This window comes from Nicotiana sylvestris, chromosome 1 (assembly GCF_000393655.2).
Source record: "Nicotiana sylvestris chromosome 1, ASM39365v2, whole genome shotgun sequence".
Lineage (NCBI taxonomy): Eukaryota > Viridiplantae > Streptophyta > Magnoliopsida > Solanales > Solanaceae > Nicotiana > Nicotiana sylvestris.
This window is the reverse complement of record NC_091057.1, coordinates 134011722-134036750: the sequence shown is the minus strand read 5'-3', so window position 1 is coordinate 134036750 and position 25029 is coordinate 134011722. Positions and strand designations below refer to the sequence as shown.

Here is a 25029-nt window from a genome sequence, read left to right as displayed (position 1 = left end):
TGCTTATGCTTCTCGGCAGTTGAAGCCCCATGAGAAGAACTACCCCGTTCATGATTTGGAGTTGGCTGCCATAGTTCACGCATTGAAGATTTGGAGGCATTACTTGTATGACGTATCTTGTGAGGTGTTCGCTGATCATCGCAGTCTTCAGCATTTGTTCAAGCAAAAGGATCTTAATTTGAGGCAGTGGAGATGGTTGGAGTTGCTTAAGGATTATAATATCACTATATTGTACCATCCGGGAAAGGCCAATGTGGTGGTCGATACTTTGAGCCGAAAGGCAGTGAGTATGGGGAGTTTGACATATATTCCAGTTGGGGAGAGACCTCTTGCGGTTGATGTTCAGGCCTGGGCCAATCAGTTTGTGAGGTTGTATATTTCGGATCCTAGTCGGGTGTTGGCTTGTGTGGTTTCTCGGTCTTCTTTATATGATCGCATCAGAGAGCACCAGTATGATGATCCGCATTTGCTTTTCCTTAGGGATATAGTCCAGCATGATGATGCCAGAGATGTGACCGTCGGTGATGATGGTGTGTTGAGGATGCAGGGCCGGATTTATGTGCCCAATGTGGATGGGCTTAGGGAGCTGATTCTGGAGGAGGCCCATAGCTCGCGGTATTCCATTCATCCGGTGCTGCGAAGATGTATCAGGATTTGAGGCAGCACTATTGGTGGAGAAGAATGAAGAAAAATATTGTGGGATTTGTAGCTCGGTGTCTCAACTATCAGCAGGTGAAGTATGAGCATCAGAGACCGGGTGGCTTGTTTCAGCAGATGGTTATTACCGAGTGGAAGTGGGAGAGAATCACTATGGACTTTGTGGTTGGACTTCCTCGGCCTTTGAAGAAGTTTGATGCTATTTGGGTGATTGTGGATCGGCTGACCAAGTCTGCACACTTCATTCCTGTGTGTACTACCTATTCTTCAGAGTGGTTGGTAGGGATTTATATCCGGGAGATTGTTCGGTTGCATGGCGTTCCTGTTTCCATCATCTCAGATAGAGGTACTCAGTTTACTTCACAGTTCTGTAGAGCCATGCAGAGAGATTTGGGTACTCAGGTAGAGTTAAGCACATCGTTTCATCCTTAGACGGGCGGACAGTCCGAGCATACTATTCAAATATTGGAGGACATGTTGCGTGCTTGTGTTATTGACTTTGGAGGTTCATCGGATAAGTTTCTACCACTTGCAGAGTTTGCTTACAACAACAGCTACCAGTCGAGTATTCAGATGGCTCCATATGAGGCTTTGTACGGGAGGCGGTGTAGATCTCCAGTTCGTTGGTTCGAGCCCGGCGAGGCTAGACTATTGGGGACAGATTTGGTTCAGGATGCCTTAGAGAAGGTGAAAGTGATTCAGGAGAGGCTTCGTACATCACAGTCACGTCAGAAGAGTTATGCGGACCGGAAGGTTCGAGATGTGTCCTACATGGTCGGTGAGAAGGTCTTGCTGAAGGTTTCGCCCATGAAGGATGTTATGAGATTTGGGAAGAAAGGCAAGTTGAGTCCTCGGTTCATTAGGCCTTTTGAGGTGCTTTGGAGAATTGGGGAGGTGGCTTATGAGCTTGCTTTACCACCCAGCCTGTCGAGTGTGCATCCGGTATTTCATGTTTCTATACTCTGGAAGTATATTGGGGATCCGTCTCATGTTTTGGACTTCAGCACCGTTCAGTTGGATGACGATTTGACCTTTGAGGTGGAGCCAGTAGCTATTTTGGGTCACCAGGTTCGGAAGTTGAGATCAAAGGATATAGCTTCAGTGAAGGTGCAGTGGAGAGGTCGGCCCGTGGAGGAGGCTACCTGGGAGACCGAGCGGGAGATACGGAATAGATACCCTCATCTGTTTGAGGCTTCAGGTATGTCTTTTGACTCGTTCGAGGACGAACATTTGTTTAAGTTGGGGAGGATGTGACGACCCGGCCAGTTGTCTCATGAGTTACCTCTCTATTTCCCCCATTTCAGCTTCTTTACGCTTTGTTATCCGTGTTTTATGGGATCGAGATGATTAGTTCGAGTTCAGAGAGGATTTGATAAGAAATGAGACACTTAGTCTCTTTTAAGAAGGCTTAAGTTGGAAAAGTTAACCGGATGTTGACTTATGTGTTAGAGGGTTCGGATGTGAGTTCCGATGGTTCGGTTAGCTTCGGGAGGTGATTTGTGACTTAGGAGAGTGATCGGAAGTGGTTTTGGAGGTACGGTGTAGAATTAGGCTTGAATTGGCGAAGTTAGTATTTTGGCGAATTCCGGTTGATAGGTGAGATTTTGATCCGAGGGTCGGAATGGAATTCCGAGAGTTTTTGTAGTTTCGTTATGTCATTTTGGACTTGTCTACAAAATTTGAGGTCATTCAGACGTGGTTTGGTTGGGTTTTTGATCAAAAATGGAATTTGTAAGTTCTTGAGATTCATAGGCTTGAATTCGATGTGATTTGATGATTTTGGTGTTAGTCGAGGTGTTTTAATGATTGAAACGAGGTTGAATATTGTTTAATATGCGTTGGTGCTTTTGGTTGAGGTCCCGGGGTCCTCGGGTGTGTTTCGGGTGAGTTTTGAGCGAGTACGGACACCCCGGAACTTAGAAAAATGGAGGGAGCAACAGTTTTAGCACGGACCGCGCTCCATTTCGCGCTGGGCGCGGTGGCCTAGTGCTGGCCGCGTCAAAGTGGCCGCGGCCGCGGTCATGAAGACTGCAGGTTGCTGGTCCTACTGCGGAAACTCATATCTTTTGATCCACAAGGAATTTTGAGGTGATTCAAAAACGAAAGTTATAGCCCTTCGTGTCTAGTTTCCAGAAAGGTAAAGATATTTCAATTTGGACAGCTGTAGAGAAAGTTATGTCCAAAATACAAAATCCTGTCCCTGCAGAGCAAGACCTGCGCGGCCGCGGTCGTTTTTGCGCGGACCCCGCTGGTTTTGCGCGGACCGCGGTCATTTTTGTACGGTCAGCGGTGTCGGAATCCGAGGGGTATTCTATAAATACGAGATTTTGGGTTTTATTTGATATTTTGACCTAGAGAGCTCGGATTTTGGCGATTTTTCGAAGGGTTTTCAAGAAATTGGTCGGGGTAAGTGATTCTAACTCAGATTTGGTTAGAGTACATGAATCTATCACTGAATTCATCATTTAATTTGTGATTTGAGATGGAATTTGGGAAGAAAATTGTGGAACCTTTCAAAAATATAAAATGATGATTTGAAGGACCAAATGGTATCAGAATTGGATAATTTTGGTATGGTTACACTCGTGAGGGTAGGAGGATTCTGAAAATTTAAATTTTACCCGATTCTGAGACATGGGCCCGAGGCTCGGGTTTTGCTAATTTCGAGATTTTTGATATTTTTCGAATGTTTTCGCTTGGGCTTTGTTCCCTTAGCATATTGTGATATATTCGTTCTGATTTTGGATAGATTCGACGTGCGTGGAGGCCAATTCAAGGGGCGAAGGCGTCGTGAGCTAGATAATTAGCTAGTTCGAGGTGAGTAATGGTTGTAAATGATGTTCTGAGGGTTTGAAACCTCGGATTGCACATCATAGTGCTATATTGAGGCAAGATACGCGCTGGATGATGAGCGTGAGGTCTTTCACTACTGGGGATTGTGACTTGGTCCATCCCGATTGATGATTTTACTGAATATTTGACTGAAATTCATTTGTTATCATCATGATTTGGGCTGATTGCCATATTTGGGCTCGTGCCAACTATTTGAACCCTTCAGGGATTTTTATCACTGTTTCCTTACTTCTTGACTTATTATTTGAACTCAGTCCTATTGCTATCTACTTTTTTACAAACTCAGCAACTTTTACTCAGATTTGAAACTTAAATGATATTTCTACATCATGTTTTGGGCTGATAACTACTGTTTTACGAATGCTCGAGGGGCTTGTGATGATTTTTGGACTGAGTGAGGCCGAGGGCCATATGTGAGGATATGCTGAGTGATATGAGGTCGAGGGCCTAAGATACTTTTAATGCTATGAGGTGGCTTGAGTGATGTGAGGATATGCTGAGTGATGATGCCACGAGGTGGCTTGATATAGCGCTTGGGCCGTAAGGGGCCCCTCCAGAGTCTGCACACCCACAGTGAGCGCTGGTACCCATGTGATTTGAAACAGTGGTAACAATGACACTGTATGATGCAATTTGGTCAGGTAACAATGGCTGACCATTATGTTGAGTGATTGATACTATGTCCGAGGGGCTAATATGAGTGATTGTGAGGTTACAGTGGTAACAATGACACTGTATGATGCAATTTGGTCAGGTAACAATGATTGACTAGGAATAACACCGTGCGGTTAGGTAACAATGGATGACCAGGAACTAATTTGTGCCCGAGGGGCTGGTACTATTCTATATGATTGCCCGAGGGGCGAGGGTTATGTGTTCATTTTGCATACTTACTTGTCTTTTACTTGTTTAACTGTGGTATTTGTGCCCGAGGGGTGGATTTCTGTGCATAGCGGCACCAATTGTTTTGAAATTATTTCACAACTATTGAAAAGATCATTTTCAAAAGAGGTTTAGAACCGAGCCAAGGTATTTTCTAAAGAATTCACAGTTTCACTGACTTTTCTCAAGGAGTTTTACACTGCTTCTACATAGCATGTTGGTTGCTTTACGTGATTTCATGCTACTCAGTTATTATTTACTTTTATTACTCACTGAGTTGGAGTACTCACTTTACACCCTGCACCTCGCGTGCAGTTGCAGGTATTTATTCACCCGGTAGCAGGTATTGGCTGTGTGGAGGCAGAGTTGTAGAGGTTCAGCGAGGTGACTGCCAGCGTTCGTAACACCACTTTCTTTCTATGTTATTCATTATTCCTGTTCAGTGTATTTCTAGACTGTAAAGTGGAAATTTCATTCTCATAGATGCTCGTGACTTGTGACACCCCAGTTTGGGCTGTGTCGGGATGGTTCCTGCTGTTATTATCGTTAAATTCCGCAATTTATGAGCATTATATTATATGTTATCACTGTTTATGATGATTAACTGTTTAAAAGAGGTGTTCTGTTTTGGTCTAGTTGGCCTTGTCTTCACGAGAGGCTCCATCACGACCAGGTTCAGGGATTGGACCGTGACAAGTTACCCCTGCCCGTGCCTCTCTTACCGAACTTGTTCACGTTCCTTCTGATGATGAAACCACTCCGAGGGACACCAATGAATCTATTCCTCTTTTAGATGAAGTTCCTCTTTCTTCCTCTGTTCCCATTCCTTCTATTCCTCCGTTGGTTTCAAGTGCTTCCTTGCCCATTCTATCTGTTCCTGCTCACTTACCTATTTCTGCTCCCTTACTTGCTTCGAGTCCTGTGACTCCTGATATTTTCACTTCTTTTACCGCTCCTCCTTCTATAGCTCCCCCTTCCTCTATTCAACATGCATAGGAGGGTTCCAGTAGCAGAAACTTGGCTATGAGGAGCGTTACACTTGAAGTTCCTGCTAATAACAGTCTTTTGAGGAAGTCTGGTGAAGCAGATGTCTGGCTTAGGCCTTTGATTGGAGATATTGAGAAGAAGAAGATGAGCAGCCACAGTTGCTTAACTCTGATGAATGACATAGTTCATTCTACTTTGAAGGTATTTTTCCTTTACTTACTAACAAGTTTTTTTTATCTCCAAATTCTTATTTCTATAAGTTGTCACTGTAGGCTAACCTCATTGGTACAGAATTGATAGGAAGAATTTCCCTTCTAGAAAAGAAAGCCCGTGAGTCTGAAAAGTCTATCCACGAGGCTGAGGAAATAGCCATGGGAGCCTAACTAGAAGTAGCTAATTGGAAAGAGCAGTTTGAGAATGCTTAGGGAACTATAGAAGAATTGCTAGAGAGTAGAAATCTCCTGGAACAGCAAAAGCGAGGTCTGACTTCTGAGTTAGCAGTTGCCAAAGCTTCTTCAAGTCAATTTGAAAAAGACAAGGAGCACCTTGAATGTTTCTTTTCAGAACAGTTATCAAAGTCCAGTGAAGATCAGAGAACTTAAGGCACTCTTGGGCAAGAAAGAAGAATATGCAGGAGAATTAGTGCAAAACTTGACTCAAGTTCAAGCTGATTTAAGGATCTCTTCTGACAAAGTACGTGCCTTAAAGAGTTCCCATGCCTCCCTTGAAGCTTCCATTGATTCTCATTTAGCTGAACATCAAGTGTTAAAGAATGATCTTTCTATGTGGGAAAGGTTGTACGAACTTCTTGATGAGAATTTTAACATAGAGGTGAGTTGGACTTTTCTAAACTCTCGTCGTGATGCTTTAATGGAGGCCAGTCAAGAAAACTTTGATTTAAACTCAGAGTTGGCCAAAGTTTTAGAGACCATTGAGAGAACCCAACAACCACTTGACTTTCCCTCTCCGTCAATTGAAGCTCCCGTGGCTGAAGAACCTTTAAATGAAGAAGCCGTTGCTGTGGCAGTTGAAGTTGAAGATGCTGCAATTCCAGCTCCCGAGGGTGAAACTTCTATGACTCAGTCTGTGGAAGTTGAAGCTTCCGTGACTCTTGCTCCCCTCATTGAACCTAACACTTCAAGCCCAGCTGAAACCGCTCATGTTGCTGCTTCTTTAGAGGTTACCACCGTACCTATGGTTGTTCCTGAAAGTGAAGCCGATATAGCAACTTCTGACATTCCAGCCCCTCAGTGACCAGTTTATGTTTCCAGATCTTTGTTTTTATTTGTTTTGTTTGATTGGTGGTTTATCCCTTGGCAGTTTTTAAGGGATTTTTTTGGAAAAGTCCCCAGTTATAATAATGGGGCACTTGTAAAAATATTTTGCTGACTAAGTTTTCTCAGTACTTTTATATGTTCTATCTTGCCTTTTTATTTATTTAGGACTTATAGAATAGCTTAGCATTTTTATCCTTTGAAAATGCTTTATGATTCTTCTCATGAATTATTAACATGAGGTTTATAAAAGAGGGCCCTTTTATATATATCGACACTTAATGAAGAAGACGTCTCAACTTCATAATAGTGTTACAATATGATGAAAGAAATAGGAATACACATGTTTTGTTTGAAACAACTTTGACAAGTTTTTATTCATGAACTTGGACAAGCTTTTGAATATTACATGTTTTAAAATACATCTATAACTTTCTTGTAACTGTTTTTCTTGTAACAGATTTTTACAAAATAAATATAAAATAAACAAGGTTTTTCCTCATAACCCATTTCAGTACATAGTCATGACCCTATCTTCATGTATTAAGAAGGGTTTGAGAGGTGACTCCGTTGTTCTCATGAGTTTGAGAGGTGACTCTGTTGTTTTCATGAGTTTGAAAGGTGACTCTGTTGTTCTCATGGGAAAAAGCACTATGATGATACAAATCTCCCTTTGTTCTAATGGGAAAAAACACTATGATGAATGCTGAAAGCTCCGTAACCTTTGCTCAACACTTGTCACTTTGTAGCTTGATTTTTCTCTTAAATATTGCTCAATCTTGTTCGATTTTCGTATCTATTTTTTTTTGCACGTATCTGTGTATAATATGTAGTCCCCCAAGTGTTTGAGCGGTGAAGTATGAAGCCTCGAGCACTTGTTTGTTTCTCTCAATTTTGGTCCTTTTCCTGGAACAGAAAAACATACGGGACTCGGAGGTGCGATTAGAGATGAATACTACCTAAACCGTGTATATTTCCATCAGATTAATTTGTAACCCTGGGCTGGGAATTTTAGAATATTCCATTTTGCCGTGCAGGCCGTGACTCATCATTTGGCATGAGTTAGGGTTTTTGCCTAGCATCTAAAATTGTTAGTAAAATTTTAACAATTCAAAGAAAAATTCTAATATAGCGATACCTGATCGTAGGTACTTTCTCAGAAATAATATCTCTTTAGGTGGACAACATTCCAATGTGAGGGCAGAACCTTGCCATCCATTGTCTCCAACTCGTATGCTCCTTTTCCTGCAATGTCACGAACTCTGTAGGGTCCTTCCCATGTTGGACTTAGCTTTCCTGAATTAGCAGTTTTGTAGATTGGAACACCTTTTTAAGCACGAAGTCCCCAATTTTAAAGATCTGAGGCGTGCTTTCCTGTTATAATACCGTTCAATTACTTGCTTTTGTGCTACCATCCTTATTAATGCAGTTTCTCTTCTTCCTTCGAGCAAATCAAGGTTCACCCGCATTTCTTCATCATTTGTGTCCTCCGTTGCTTGAACGTACCGTGTGCTTGATTCTCCTATTTCAACTGGAATTAAGGCCTCCGCACCATAAACCATTAAAAATGGTGTTTCTCCCGTGCTTGTTTTTGTCGTTGTATGATAAGCCCATAATACTCCAGGTAATACCTCAGACCAATTACCTTTTGAATCATGTAACCTTTTCTTCAAGTTGTTGATAATGACCTTGTTTGTGGATTCTGCTTTTCCATTACCCACTGGATGGTATGGTGTAGATGTTATCCTTTTAATTTGCCAACTTTGAAAAAATTCTGTTATTTGAGCTCCTATGAATTGCGGACCATTATCACACACGATTTCCTTTGGTACTCCAAAGCGGCATATTATATTCCTCCAAATGAAGTCTTTAACTTCTTTCTCTTGTACTTGTTTAAATGCTCCTGCTTCTACCCATTTAGTGAAATAATCAGTAAGTACAAGTAGAAACTTCACCTGACCTTTTGCTTGTGGTAATGGACCTATGATATCCATTCCCCATTTCATGAAGGGCCACGGAGCTATGACAGGATGTAGTAGCTCAGCTGGTCTATGCATATTATTGCCGTATCTTTGACATTTATCACACTTGGACACGAAATCTTTTGCTTCTTCTTCCATTTTAGGCCAATAATACCCTGTTGGAATCAGCGTTTTTACTAGCGACCTTCCTCCTGCGTGATTTCCACAATGTTCTTCATGTACTTCGCTCATCACATATTCTGTTTGGGAAGGTCCGAGACACCTTTCTAATGGTCCATCGAACATCTTTCATAAATATTTCCTTGATGTAAACAATAATGAGCAGCTTTTTTGCGAAGTGCATGAGCTTTTCTTTTGTCATCAGGCACGGTTCCGCGCTGTAAAAAAGCAATAATTTCGTTTCTCCAATCCCATGTTAAATGATTAAAATTTACCTCGTTCTTATCAGGTTCGAGAAAAGAATGAAATAAATGTACGACTGAAGCATTTGAGGTCGTTTGCTACGTCTGCTGCAGATGCGAGATTAGCTAAAGCATCTGCCTCCACATTCTCATCTCTTGGGATCTGTATTACCTTCCAAGTTTGGAATTGCTTTATTAGTTCCCGTACCTTCTCGAGATATTCTTGCATTCGTGTCTCCCTGGCTGTATAAGTCCCCAACATTTGATTGACCACGAGTTGTGAATCACTCTTGATTATAATCTGTGTTATGCCGAGTTCTCGTGACAATTCTAGACCTGCAATTACAGCCTCATACTCTACTTCATTGTTAGTTATAGAATGACATTTTATAGCCTATCTAATAGTCTCACCCGTAGGTGGTATGAGAACTATCCCTAGGCCTGCTCCTTTTACATTAGACGAACCATCAGTGAATAAAATCCAAGTCCCCGGGTTTGCACCATTAAAAACTTGTAATTCATTTTTTGCTTCTAAATGCATCCCCTGGCTAAAATCAGCTACGAAATTGGCTAATACTTGAGATTTTATAGCAGTCCTAGGTTGATAAATGATTTCGTATTCACTTCATTCTATAGCCCATTTTGCTAACCTTCCTGACAATTCATGTTTATGCAAAATGTTTCGTAATGGAAAAGCAGTAACTACAACAATGGGATGATATTGAAAATATGGTCTTAATTTCCTAGATGCCATGATCAAAGCTAATGCTAATTTTTCTAGTTGTGGATATCGTGTTTCAGCATATAGTAAAGACTTGCTTACATAATAGATAAGAGATTGTTTACCTTGGTCCTCACGGACTAAAACAACACTTACCGCAACTTCTGATACGGCCAAATAGATGAGTAGCTTTTCTCCTTCCTTTGGTTTTGCCAATAATGGTGGATTTGACAAGTAAGCTTTTAAATTTCTAAGGGCTTGTTGGCAATCTTCATTCCATTCAAAATGATCTTGCTTTTTGAGTGCGGAGAAAAATTTAAAACATCTTTCTGAAGATTTGGGAATAAATCTCCCCAAGGCTGCAATTCTTCCCGTTAGCCTTTGGACTTCTTTTTTACTCGTAAGGATATTAGGGATCTCCTCTATTGCTTTGATCTGAGAAGTATTTACCTCAATACCACGGTTAGAAATGAGAAAACCCAAAAATTTGCCTGAGGCAACCCCAAATGCACATTTTTTCTGGATTGAGTTTCATATTAAAGTTTCGTAAAATTTCAAATGTAACAGATAAATGAGAAATATGATCATGAGAATGCTGGGTTTTGACGAGCATATCGTCTATATATACCTCCATGGTTTTTCCTAAATGTTCTTGGAACATTTTGGTGACCAACCTTTGATAGGTTGCTCCAGCGTTTTTGAGACCAAAGGGCATTACTTTATAACAGTAAGTCCCCCTGTATGTGATGAAAGAAGTTTTTTCTTCATCACTGGGGTCCATTTTAATTTGGTTGTACCCCGAATATGCATCTAAAAAACTCAAAAGTTCATGTCCTGCAGTTGCATCAATTAACTGATCTATATACGGTAAAGGGAAAGAATCTTTTGGGCATGCTTTGTTAAGATCTGTATAATCCACGCAAACCCGCCACTTACCGTTTTTATTAGGTACAACAACTGTGTTTGCTAACCAATTAGGATACTTTACCTCGCGGATTGACCCAATTTTCAATAGCTTTTGGACCTCATCTTGAATCGCCTGATTTTTGAAAGCTCCTTGCTTTCTTTTCTTTTGCTTTACTGGTGTGAAGGATGGGTCTTCATTTAGTTTGTGAGTCATCACATCCGGTGGTATCCCTGTCATATCAGAATGGGACCAAGCAAAATAGTCCACGTTAGCTTTTAAAAATTCAATCAACATACCTCGCATGTCTGAGCTTAAATTGGCTCCAACATAAACCTTCCGTTCAGGCCATTGCTCAAATAATATCACAGCCTCGAGCTCTTCGATTGTTCTTTTGATATTTTCATTCTCTTCAGGTTCTTGAATTGTATCAGGTCTCGAGTCTAAATCTGTCTTTTCTTGTTCAGTTGAGGTTTGATCCTTGATACCTTCAACTGTTTCCTGTAATTGCTATTTTTCTTTATTTACAGTGCTCGTATCTGTTACAGCGTTGATCCTCCCGGCTGTCTACTGATCCCCACGAATTTGGCAAATTCCCCACGGTAATGGGAATTTAATAACTTGATGTAGAGTTGATGGGACAACATCCATATCATGGATCCAAGGTCTCCCCATGATCATATTATAAGTCATTTCCATATCTACTACCTGAAATTTAGTTTCTTTAACAACACCTGCAGCAAAAGTTGTTAGAATTACCTCTCCTTTTGTTACCACACTTGAATTGTCGAACCCGGACAAGGTATGCGCCTTAGGTATCATTTTGTCTTCAGCTTGCATTTCACGTAATACCCTTAATAGTATAATATTTACGGAACTTCCTGGATCAATCAAAACTCGTTTTACATTAGTATCATGTACAAGTAAAGATATTACCAGTGTGTCGTTATGTGGGGTCATTAATCCTTCTGTGTCTGCATCATCGAAAGAAATACTTTCGTTTTCTAAAACCTACCGTACCCGTTTCCCGTGTGTTATCATTACTTTAGAAACCTTGTTGGAAGCCGTATATGTTACACCGTGAATATCTTCTCCCCCACTTATAACATTCACGGTTCTCTTAGGTGAAGGAGGCTTTGGTGGATCTTGCCTATTTTTCATATAGGCTTGCTTACCTTTCTCACTAAATAACTCAGTGAGATACCCTTGTTTCAATAGATGATCCACTTCACTTTGTAAGAATCTACATTCTGAAGTTTTATGCCCGTGATCATTGTGGAATTCGCACCAAATGGTCTGGATTGCGTCTATTTGGATTTGACCGCATCTCTTTTGGCCATCGTACCTTATCTCCCATGCTCCTCAAAACAGCTACGAGCTCGGAGGTAGTGACATTATAGTTATATCCACCGAACCTTGCCTTTAAACTTCTGTCATCATCTTGTGACTCTTGTCTGTTTCGGTCATTTCTGAACCTTGATGAAGAACCAGATTCCCTGTTCCTCGATTTTTGATCATATCGTTGACTATCCTGCTTTGACCGTGAGTCTTTCCCTGCAGGTCCCATATATGGATCATACCTATTCTTACATGATCTCTTTTCGATCTCTGATCTCCTGGAACTGCTCCTTTCTTCATGATGAAATTGGGGAACGGTATCTTCCTCGATTCGCAACTTCGTACTGTACATGTTATAAACATCATTCCAAGTAGTTGCAGGAAATTCACGAAGACTTTCCTTAAGCCTTCTCGTGGCTTCTGAACTTTTGTCATTTAAGTTGCTTGCAAAAACTATTGCAGCCCAATTATCAGGAACACGAGGCAAAGTCATTCTTTCATATTGGAATCTATCAACAAAATCCCTGAGCAACTCGGAGTCCCCTTGTTTGATTTTGAAAATATCCTCCATTCTTTTCTCAACCTTTTGAGCTCCCGAGTGTGCTTTAATAAAAGAATCTGCAAGCTCAGCAAAAGAATTTATAGAATTTTCAGGTAAAAGAGAATACCAGGTTAATGCGCCCTTGGTGAGTGTTTCTCCAAATTTCTTGACCAGTACTAATTCAATTTCTTGTTTGGTTAAGTCATTGCCTTTCACGCCTGTTGTAAATGCAGTCACGTGGTCATGTGGATCTGTTGTACCATCATATTTTGGGATGTCAGGCATTTTGAACTTTTTAGGAATTGGAAGGGGAGCAGCACTTGGCTTCCAAGGTTGTTGTGAATATTTGTCCATATCCACTCCTCTAATCACAGGTGGAACTCCGGGGATTTGCTCTATGCGTTCGTTTTGTTCCTTAAGCTGTTTCTGCAAGGTTAGTACTAAGTTTTGCCAATGAGAAGTAGTTGAATTACCTGGTTCCCCCTCCTGTGAATCACTGGGGGTTGCTCCATTACCCGAATTAATCAACCCAGAACGGGGATTTTCCAACGTGTTGTCATTTGGTGTTGACGGTGCAGCAGGTAATCGACGGATTAGAGCTTCTAAAGCTTTGTCAACCCGTACGTCAATTATTTTCTGTAAAACCTCATCTCTTCCATCAACATGCTCAGATTGATCATTAGGAGAGCCCTCACGAGATCCACGTGGAGAACCTTGAGGGGAAAGATCATCACGTTGATCTCCATCCACTTGATGTGCTTGATTTTCATTAATGTTTTCGTTGTTGTTTGACATGATGATAACAACAGGTAGGATGTAACGTAAAAAGAATAGATTATCAGATTCCCGGTAACGGAACCAATTTGTTTAACCAAAAATCTGAGTCTTTGATCAAAGCTAGAAATAAAGAGAAATTCGGGTTACTGATAATCTGGAGACGAAAATAATAGAAGATTTCTGAGAATAATAAAGTAATAAGTAGTTTTGTATTTCAGTGTAATCTCAATAATATTTTGTGTCCCTACAGATATTGAGTCCTTCTCCTTTTATAGTTGATTCTAGGAGAAGGTGTAATGCCTTTGTCTTAATGAGACAATTATGAACAATAAATGACATTAAAAGAAACGTTACTCAATCATTCCTATTAAACACAAATTCTCTAACGTATTTGATATTTAATGCTGAATTTGGACTCTTTTGCGTCATCAGATTCATATCTTCAATCCCTTCCGATCTTCGGTCTTTAAATGACTCGAATAGGTACGAGACTCGTGCCATTTGAGTAACGGTCCACACCTATGTTGCTTTCTTCTCCCCATATCTGTTGTCGCCCGTGCCTCTTGGCTATTTATTGCGTTTTGACCTTTTGACCAGTCCGCGTATCATGACACGTCATCTTCAATATACAGACTTAGTTTTTTTCCAATACAATTATGCGGCCCGCAGAAGTCATCTTGCTCACAAAAATTACACCTTCCTGAAATCACGTGGGTTCCTATTGCCACCCATTTAAAAAATATCTAAAGACCATTGCATTTAATTTCACAAGAGAGAGGGGTACTCAGACTTCCCCCTCTTTGGTTCATCAACAATAGCACACAAAATTCCTTAATTCACTCCTCACCAAAGAAAATTAAATGCACATACAGCACTACCATGCAAGTCATAAAATTCGCCCAATTCGACCATATACAGGAAAACACCTTTAGTTATTCATGGCTTCCAAGCTAGGGTAGGTTCACAATAGAGAGAACAAGAAGGAAAAATGAAAGTAACGAGAAGAGAGGAGAAATAAGAAGCCATACCTGAAACTCGTGGATTCAAAAATTGAAATGAGAAAGAGTGTGAGTATTGGATTGTTTTGATCCTTTTCCTTTTTCGTCCTTAGCATATGCTACGTGTTCTCTTCTTCTCTCCCTTTTTTTCTTTTCTTTGTTTTTCTTGTTTTTGTTCAAACATGAGTGTGTGCAGAGAGAGGGTTAGGATTTATACCTAGCAGCTATGCGGCGCCTATGTTCATTGCATAACACAATATGCGATCGCATAAGTGTTATGCGGTGGACTTATGACTGGGCAGCCTAGATACACTTTGCAATGCAAAATGCGATCGCAAAGTAGGTATGCGGGATGCATAAATGAAAAAACTACCGCATAGTCGACAACTACATTAGCCAAGATTTCTGCCTGAGTAAGTGATGACTATGAGGTTCGCATGCGACTGCATATGCGACCACATAGTTGTCGCTCACTTTGTGTCTCTCTTTCCTTCAGTTTCTTCAGCACTAGGACCCTGTTCATGATATTTTGGGACTACCTGCACTCTAGCACACACGTCAACTTGCTCAATCTAATCTACGTAAATAATAAAATTGTCACAACCCGGATTTTCCACCCTCAGGAGTCGTGATGGCGCCTACTAATGAGAGCTAGGCATGACAAATGTTTAAAACACCTTTCCTGCTTCCTTTCAACAATATAATAAGCGAGAAAAAATCTAAACGGGAGACTTTAAATTTAAAACAACTGAAAACCAAAGGTACGGAAGTTTGAACTAAAATGCTACCCAGAGTTTGGTGTCACTAGCTCACGGACTACTATAGAATGCTACAAACAATGTCTGAAAGGAAAATACATCATGTTTGTCTGATACAAGATAAACAAACGAAAAAAACATTGAAAGGGACTTTGGCCTGCGAACACCAGCTAGGCTACCTCGAGAGTCCCTAGGCTGAAGATAGCTCCCAAAAGTCCTACTGCTGCGGTCCGAAAGCTGCTCCCTGATCTGTGCACAAAAATGCACAGAGTGCAGCATCAACACAACCGACCCCATGTGCTGGTAAGTGCCTGGCCTAACCCCGGCGAAGTAGTGATGAGGCTTGACAGGACCTACCACAATTAACCTGTACAAATATATATAACAAGTGCAAGAAACAATAATAAGATAATACAAAGTAAAGTTGGGAGGGGACATGCTATCGGGAAGTAACAGATAAAAATGAAGTATCGGAATAAATAGAAGAAACTCCGGTTTCCATAATATATATATATATATATATATATATATATATATAGTGGACGGCGTGCCACACGATCCCATAATATCATATATAAGTGGACGGCGTGCCACACGATCCCATAATATCATATATAAGTGGACGGCGTGCCACACGATCCCATAATATCATATATAAGTGGACAACGTGCCACACGATCTCATAATATCATATAATATCTGACTTCATATAGTAGACCCATTCAGGGGAGGATAACAACTCAATACCTTTAACCCGACAAGGGTACAGCTAACAACCCAAAATATCCTGACAAAGGAGAGTATATATCAGTCTACATATCCCGGCAAGGGAGTACTCACAACACATTCTCTTTTTAAATCACTTCTTCCTCAACTAACACATTCATGTTTGAGCTAACGCTCCAAAAGTACACCAATCACAATTCTACCTCAATCGTTCACATTATATGAAACTTATCAAGTAAACAAGGAGATTGTGTCACATTATTCGAATTAAAAGCAATTAAGACCCACGGTCATGCTAGACTCCGATGCATAGATAACCGTCACCATGCCTATACACCGTACTCCATATTAGCAAGTAGCAAATAACATCCTAATCCTATTCCCTCAAGCCAAAGTTAGAACAAACACTTACCTCGAACATCCACGGCCAACTCAAGCCTCAAACACCGCTTTTTCCACGAGTATCAGACTCCAAATGGCCCAAATCTAGTCAATTCAATTTCATAATATAAATAACACTTCGAGTAACTGATTCTATAATTAAATTCTAAGCTAATATGCAAAATTATGTAAAATGACCAAAATGCCCCTTGGACCCACATCTCAGAATCGGGTAAAATTTATATTTTCAGAATCCTCATACCCTCACGAGTCTAACCATACCAAAATTACTCAAATTCGACCACAACTCGGCCTTCAAATTCTCAATTCAAGTCTATGGAATTTTCTACCAATTATTTTAACCCAAAACACTAATTTGTTGATAAAAACAATAATAGATTCATGTAATTTAACCAAATTCGAGTTAAAATCATTTACTCCAATCAATATGGTGATTCTCAATTCAATTCCTCTATTCATCTTCTTCTTTCCCCAAAAATAGCATTTTCAAGACCCACCCTTAGGGTTCATACAATATCCCATTACAACTTCAAATAAAACTCATAAACATGCTATCCATACTCCAATATTACATATATATGAAGCTCAAGTGAAGGAATTATCTTTTGGTGGAGGAATCTCATTTTTTTCTTTTTGGTGTTCTTGAAGATTCAACCCATTTCCTATGGATTTGATCCATAATAATGTTAGTATTCTCACCTAATGATGTTATATAATCATCTTTATGCCAAAATAACTTAACTTGAAGTGTATCCATGCTGGAAGAGCTCCTCCTTCTCTCTAAAATTCATTCCAAGTTGAAGAACTAACTCATTCTCTCTCTAAACCCACGTTTTCAGCTCTTTAAAATTCAACTCTAGTTCTGCGTAGCCTCCTTGCGTAGCCTACACATGAAACCTACGTAGGAGGCTTTCAATTTGGCCAAATTCTGATTTTTGCTACGCATGTTGCATAGCCTGCTGCGTAGCCATATGCAGGTTGCGTAGCCTGCTCTGATAACTTTTTGTAAAACGGTTATCACTTTCTATATACACTTCCAAATGACAATCGGTTTGATGTTCTGGAAACTAGACTCATAGAGCTTTAATTTGATAGGTTGTGCCTCACACAAATCCTTATATATATGTATATATGCTCGTCCAAAGTGAGGTCTTGTGCATACTCATTTGCAACGTTAGTCTATTATGAAATTTTCCAACTTGGCTTAGACTTAGGACTTTCCTTAGACCCCATATCTCTTCTAATATGCCTCGTACACCTATTATCATATCTAATTGGTATTAATCATATTAATAGTCCTCGAATGAGAAGTAGAGTCGACCCCCAAACACTTAGCATAACTTATCGCTTTTCTCACACATCTCTAACTCCCAAGTTTTCCAAAATTTCTGTCAGAGTTTCCTTTGTAACTAGGCCTATCCACCTGTCAGAGAATCCCAAGAACCTATCCTAACAACACATACACAATCCAATCAACGTAACACCACACGAAAAATAATTCTGATAATGACCTCATAAGTAATATGTTGCTAGAAAAGAAACGCCATATACATCAACTATTTAAGTGATACTCAACTCATAGCAGGTAAGTTCTTGACATTTTCATGAAACATAGAAATAAATATTTAAATCAAAGATGACATTATTGGGTCATCACATTCTCCACCTCTAAAACAACCGTCTGTCCTCGAACGGACAAAAGAAGGAAGTACCTGAGTCGGGAAATAAATGAGGATAACGGCTCCGCATATCGAACTTGGACTCCTAGGTCGATGCCTCAGGAGGCTGACCTCTCCACTGAACACGCACCGAAGGAAAACTCTTCGACCTTAACTGTCGAACCTGCCGGTCTAGAATAGCCACCGGCTCCTCTTCATATGACAGATCTTTGTCCATATTAGACAGTGCTGAAATCTAACACGTGCAATGGATCTCCGCGATACTTCCAGAGCATAGATACATGAAACACAGGATGCACAGCTGACAAGCTAGGTGGTAAGGCAAGTCTATAAGCCACCTCTCCCACACGATCAAGAATCTCAAATGGACCGATGAACCTAGGGCTGAGCTTGCCCTTCTTCCCAAATCTCATCACGCCCTTCATAGGCGATACACGGAGCAATACCCGCTCACCAACCATGAAAGCAACATCTCTGACCTTGCGGTCTGCATAACTCTTCTGTCTGGACTGAGCTGTACGAAGTCTATCCTGAATAATCCTGACCTTGTCCAAGGCCTCCTGAACCAGATCCGTACCCAATAATCGAGCCTCTCCCGGCTCAAACCATCCAACTGGAGACCGACATCGCCTACCATACAATGCCTCATATGGAGCCATCTTAATGCTGGATTGGTAGCTGTTGTTGTAGGCGAACTCTTCTAAAGGCAAAAACTGGTCCCACGAGCCCCCAAAATCAATGACACAGGCTCGGAGCATGCCCTCAAGGATCTGAATAGTCCTCTCGGACTGACCGTCCATCTGGGGATAAAATGCTATACTCAACTCAACCTGGGTGCCCAACTCTCGCTGAACCGCTCTCCAGAAATGCGAGGTAAATTGCATACCCCGATCCGAAATGATAGATAGCGGCACCCCATGAAGGCGAACAATCTCCCTGATATAAATCCTGGCTAACCTTTCAGACGAATAGGTGGCTGCAACAGGAACAAAAAACGCTGACTTGGTCAGCCTATCAATAATGACCCAAACTGCATCAAACTTCTTCTGATTCATCAGAAGTCCAGTAACAAAATCCACAGTAATCCTCTCCCATTTCCACTCGGGAAGCTCAATCCTCTGAAATAAACCACCGGGCCTCTGATGCTCGTACTTAACCTGCTGACAGTTCAAACAACGAGCTACATATGCAACAATGTCTTTCTTTATTCTACGCCACCAATAGTGCTGCCTCAAATCCTGATACATCTTCGCGGTGCCCGGGTGAATAGAATACCGAGAACTGTGGGCCTCCGCTAAGATCAACTCTTGAATCCCATCAATATTGGGCACACAAACTCGCCCCTGCAATCTGAATACACCATCATCATCTAAGGTCACTTTCTTGGCATCTCCACGCTGCACCGTGTCCCTCAAGACACACAAATGGGGATCATCGAACTGCCGATCACGGATAGGCTCCAATAACGAAGAACGAGCGGCCGTGCAAGATAATAATCGACTAGGCTCAGAAATGTCCAACCTCACAAACTGATTAGCCAAAGCCTGCACGTCCAAAGCAAGCGGTCTCTTACCGACCGGAATATAAGCAAGACTACCCATACTGGCTGACTTCCTACTCAAGGCATCGACCACCACATTGGCCTTTCCCGGGTGATATAAGATAGTGATGTCATAATCTTTCAACAATTCCAACCACCTCCTCTGCCTCAAATTTAGCTCCTTTTGCTTGAACAAATACTGAAGACTCTTATGACCCGTGAACACCTCACACGCCACACCATACAGATAGTGTCTCCAAATCTTCAATGCGTGAACAATGGTTGCCAACTCTAAATCATGCACTGGATAGTTCTTCTCATGAACCTTCAACTGCCTCGAAGCATAGGCAATGACCTTGCCATCCTGCATCAACACTGCGCCAAGTCCAATACGAGATGCATCACAATAGACTGTATAGGGCCCTGAACCTCTGGGCAAAACCAACACTGGTGTCGTAGTCAAGGCTGTCTTGAGCTGCTGAAAGCTCGCCTCACATGTGTACGACCATCTGAACTGGGCACCCTTCTGGGTCAACCTGGTCATTGGGGCTGCGATAGATGAGAACCCCTCCACGAACTAACGGTAGTAACCTGCTAACCCCAGGAAACTCCAAATCTCCGTAGCTGAAGCTGGTCGAGGCCAGTTCTTGACTGCCTCTATCTTCTTTGGGTCTACCTGAATACCTGCTGCTGATACGATATGACCCAGGAATGCGACCGAACTCAACCAAAACTCGCACTTCGAGAACTTAGCATACAACTGACTATCCTTCAGGGTCTGAAGAACCGCTCTGAGGTACTGCTCATGCTCCTCCTGACTGTAGGAGTATATAAGAATATTGTCAATGAAGACTATCACGAACAAGTCCAAATAAGGTCTGAACACTCAGTTCATCAACTCCATGAACGTTGCTGGGGCATTAGTCAATCCGAATGACATGACCAAAAACTCATAGTGCCCATACCGAGTGCGAAATGGTGTCTTAAGGACATCAGACGCCCTAATCCTCAGTTGGTGGTAGCCAGATCTCAAATCTATCTTTGAAAACACTCTCGCACCCTGAAGTTGGTCGAATAAGTTGTCGATCCTCGGCAGTGGGTACTTGTTCTTAATCGTCACCTTGTTCAATTGCCGGTAATCAATGCACATCCTCACCGAACCATCCTTTTTCTTCACAAATAGCACCGGTGCGCCCCAAGGCGAAACACTGGGTCTAATGAAACCCTTCTCAAGTAAATCCTGAAGCTGATCCTTTAACTCTTTCAATTCTGGCGGCACCATACGATACGGCGGAATGGAAATGGGTTGAGTGCCCGGAGCCAGATCAATACAAAAATCAATATCCCTGTCGGGCGGCATGCCCGGCAGGTCCGAAGGAAAGACCTCGGGAAACTCCCGAACAATAGGAACAGAATCAATAGATGGGACCTCAGCGCTGGAGTCACGAACATAGGCCAGATAAGCTAGGGACCCCTTCTCGACCATGCATCGAGCCTTCATATAAGAAATAACGCTACGAGCAGAATGACCAGGAGTCCCTCTCCACTCTAGTCGGGGCAAATCTGGCAACGCCAAGGTCATAGTCTTGGCATGGCAATCAAAGATCGCATGATACGGGGACAACCAATCCATCCCTAATATGATGTCGAAATCCACCATATCCAAGAGCAACAAGTCAACACGGGTCTCAAGACCCCTGAATACCACAACACAGGAATGATGAACCCGATCCACCACTATAGAATCCCCCACTGGTGTAGACACGCATAAAGGAATACTCAAGGCCTCACTAGGCATAACCAAATAGGGTGCAAAATAGGATGACACATATGAATACGTAGATCCGAGATCAAATAGCACAGAAGCATCCCTATCACAGACCAGAATAGTACCTGTAATCACAACATCTGATGACTCAGCCTCTGGCCTGGCTGTCAAGGCATAACAACGGGGCTGGGCCCCACCTCCCTGAATTATATCCCTGGGACGATCTGCTGCTGGCTGACCCCTACCTCTAGCGGTCTGAGCTCCACCTCTAAGGCCTCTACCTACACCTCTATGTCCTCTACCCCCGCCTCTAGCTAGCTGGGCAGGCTGTGGGGCAACTGGTGCCTGAATCATCGGGCGAGGACTCTGCTGCTGCGAGTTGATGGAAGCTCGAGGGCAATATCTGGCAATGTGACTCACATCGCCGCAAGTATAACAAGCCCTCAGCTGCTGAGAATAACGAAATGGTGGTGCACTGATAGGTGCTGATGATGAACTAAAGAGCTGCTAGTCAGAATACTACAGTTGAGAACCACGACCACCTGGTGTACCATGAGAAACCTGGAGAGTTGACTGAAAGGGCCTCGAAGGATGGCCTCTACCATAAGAATCCCTACCTCCAGACGAGGTACCACTGAATCTACCCGAATGACGGGGCCTCTTATCATACCCATGACCACTTCCTTGAGAAAGTGCCAGCTCTATCCGACGGGCACCATCTACCGCCTCCTGAAATGTAATCTAACTCCCGGCACTCATAGCCATCTGAACACGGATCGGCTGAACCAACCCATCGACAAACCTCCGCACCCTCTCTCTCTCGGTGGGGAGTATCATAATGGCATGACAAGCGAGATCAATGAAACGGGTCTCATACTGGGTAACCGTCGTAGGACCCTGCTGGAGACGCTCAAACTGCCTGCGAAGAGCATCTCGCTGAGTAACTAGAAGAAACTTCCCTAGAAATAACTCTGAAAATTGATCCCAGGTCAATGATGACGACCCTGCTGGCCTGGCTAAACAGATATCCCTCCACCAAGTCTTGGTGGATCCTTCCAGGCAAAAAGTGGCGAAGTCGACCCCATTGGTCTCTACAATGCCCATAGTTCGTAGAACCTCATGACAGCTGAAGATGAAATCCTGAGCATCCTCTGAGGGAGTGCCGCTATATATAGTAGTGAAGATCTTGGTGAAATGATCAAGCCTCCATAATGCATCCACGGACATAGCCGCACCATCACTGGACTGAGCCGCAATACCTGGCTGGGCTGCCACAGCTGGCTGAACTGCCACGGCTGGCTGAACTGCTGGAATCTGAGCCTGAGGAGCTACCGGCTCTAGGGTACGAGTATCAGGAGTCTGAACTCCTCCCCAAGCCTGAGATGTGGCTGGAGCCACGGGAAGCAAACCCGCTCTAGAAATGCCCTCCATAAAGCCTACCAGTCAGACCAAAGCGTCCTGAAGCACTGGAGTGGCTATGAAACCCTCTGGGACCTAAGCTGGGCCCACCGGAGCTGCTGGAGCTGGAACCCCTTCGTCATAGTCAACATGAGGCTCCACATCTGGGACTGCCGCTCGGGGCTGAGCTCTGCCCCGGCCTCTGGAACGGCCTCGGCCTCGCCCTCTGCCCCTAATAGGAGCAGCTGCTAAGGGCTCAGGCTGCTGCGCGGTAGAAGAGAAAGCACGTGTTATCGCCATCTGCGAAAGAATAGAGTGGAAAGACAATCAGTACTTGAGAAACAGAATCGCACGACAAGCATGAACAAGGTGAAATTTTCCTAACTCAGTAGCCTATGCGGGATAAATACAGGCGTCTCCGTACCGATCCCTCAGACTCTACTGAGCTTGTCCATGAGTTGTGAGACCTAAGTAACCTAGTGCTCTGATACCAACCTGTCATGACCCGGATTTTTCACCCTCGGGAGTCGGCGCCTACTAATGAGAGCTAGGCAAGCTAAATGTTTAAAACACCTTTACTACTTCCTTTCAACAATATAATAAGCGAGAAAAAAATCTAAACGGAAGACTTTAAATTTAAAACAACTGAAAACCAAAGGTGCGGAAGTTTGAACTAAAATGCTACCCAGAGTTTGGTGTCACTAGCTCACGGACTACTACAGAATGCTACAAACAATGTCTGAAAGGAAAATACATCATGTTTGTCTGATACAAGATAAACAAACGAATTAAACATGGAAAGGGACTTCGGCCTGCGAACTCTAGCTAGGCTACCTCGAGAGTCCATAGGCTGAAGATAGCTCCCAAATGTCCTACTGCTGCGGTCCGAAAGCTGCTCCCTGATCTGTGCACAAAAATGCACAGAGTGCAGCATCAGCACAACCGACCCCATGTGCTGGTAAGTGCCTGGCCTAACCCCGGCGAAGTAGTGACGAGGCTAGACAGGACCTACCACAATTAACCTGTACAAATATATATAACAAGTGCAAGAAACAATAACAAGATAATACAAAGTAAAGCTGGGAAGGGACATGCTATCAGGGAGTAACAGATAAAAATGAAGTATCTGAAATAAACAGAAGAAACTCCGGTTTCCATATATATATATATATATATATATATATATATATATATATATATATATATATATATAGTGGACGGCGTGCCACACGATCCCATAAAATTATATATAAGTGGACGGCGTGCCACACGAACCCATAATATCATATATAAGTGGACGGCGTGCCACACGATCCCATAATATCATATATAAGTGGACGGCATGCCACACGATCCCATAATATCATATATAAGTGGACGGCGTGCCACACGATCCCATAATATCATATATAAGTGGACGGCGTAGACCCCTTCAGGGGAGGATAACAACTCAATACCTTTAACCCGACAAGGGTACAACTAACAGCCCAAAATATCCCGACAAGGGAGAGTATATATCAGTCTACACATCCCGGCAAGGGAGTACTCACAACACATTCTCTTTTTAAATCACTTCTTCCTCAACTAACACATTCATGTTCGAGCTAACGCTCCAAAAGTACACCAATCACAATTCTACCTCAATCGTTCACATTATATGAAACTCATCAAGTAAACAAGGAGATTGTGTCACATTATTCGAATTAAAAGCAATTAAGACCCACGGTCATGCTAGACTCCGGTGCATAGATAACTGTCACCATGCCTATACACCATACTTCACATTAGCAAGTAGCAAATAACATCCTAATCCTATTCCCTCAAGCCAAAGTTAGAACAAACACTTACCTCGAACTTCCACGGCCAACTCAAGCCTCAAACACCGCTTTTGCCACGAGTATCAGACTCCAAATGGCCCAAATCTAGTCAATTCAATTTCATAATGTAAATAACATTTCGAGTAACTGATTCTACAATTAAATTCTAAGCTAATATGCAAAATTATGTAAAATGACCAAAATGCCCCTCGGCCCCACATCTCAGAATCGGGTAAAATTTATATTTTCAGAATCCTCATACCCTCACGAGTCTAACCATACCAAAATTACTCAAATTCGATCACAACTCGGCCTTCAAATTCTCAATTCAAGTCTATGAAATTTTCTACCATTTTTTTAACCCAAAACACTAATTTGTTGATAAAACAATAATAGATTCATATAATTTAACCAAATTCGAGTTAAAATCATTTACTCCAATCAATATGGTGATTCTCAATTCAATTCCTCACTATTCATCTTCTTATTTCCCCAAAAATAGCATTTTCAAGACCCACCCTTAGAGTTCATACAATATCCCATTACTACTTCAAATAAAACTCATAAACATGCTATCCATACTCCAATATTACATATTTATGAAGCTCAAGTGAAGGAATTATCTT

The 25029-nt window shown here is 42.1% G+C and overlaps 1 pseudogene; it reads left to right on the top strand.

Moving 5' to 3' along the window:
- Window positions 1-25029, top strand: part of LOC104223187 (U4/U6 small nuclear ribonucleoprotein Prp31 homolog) — a 236160-nt pseudogene that overhangs the window by 54938 nt on the left and 156193 nt on the right.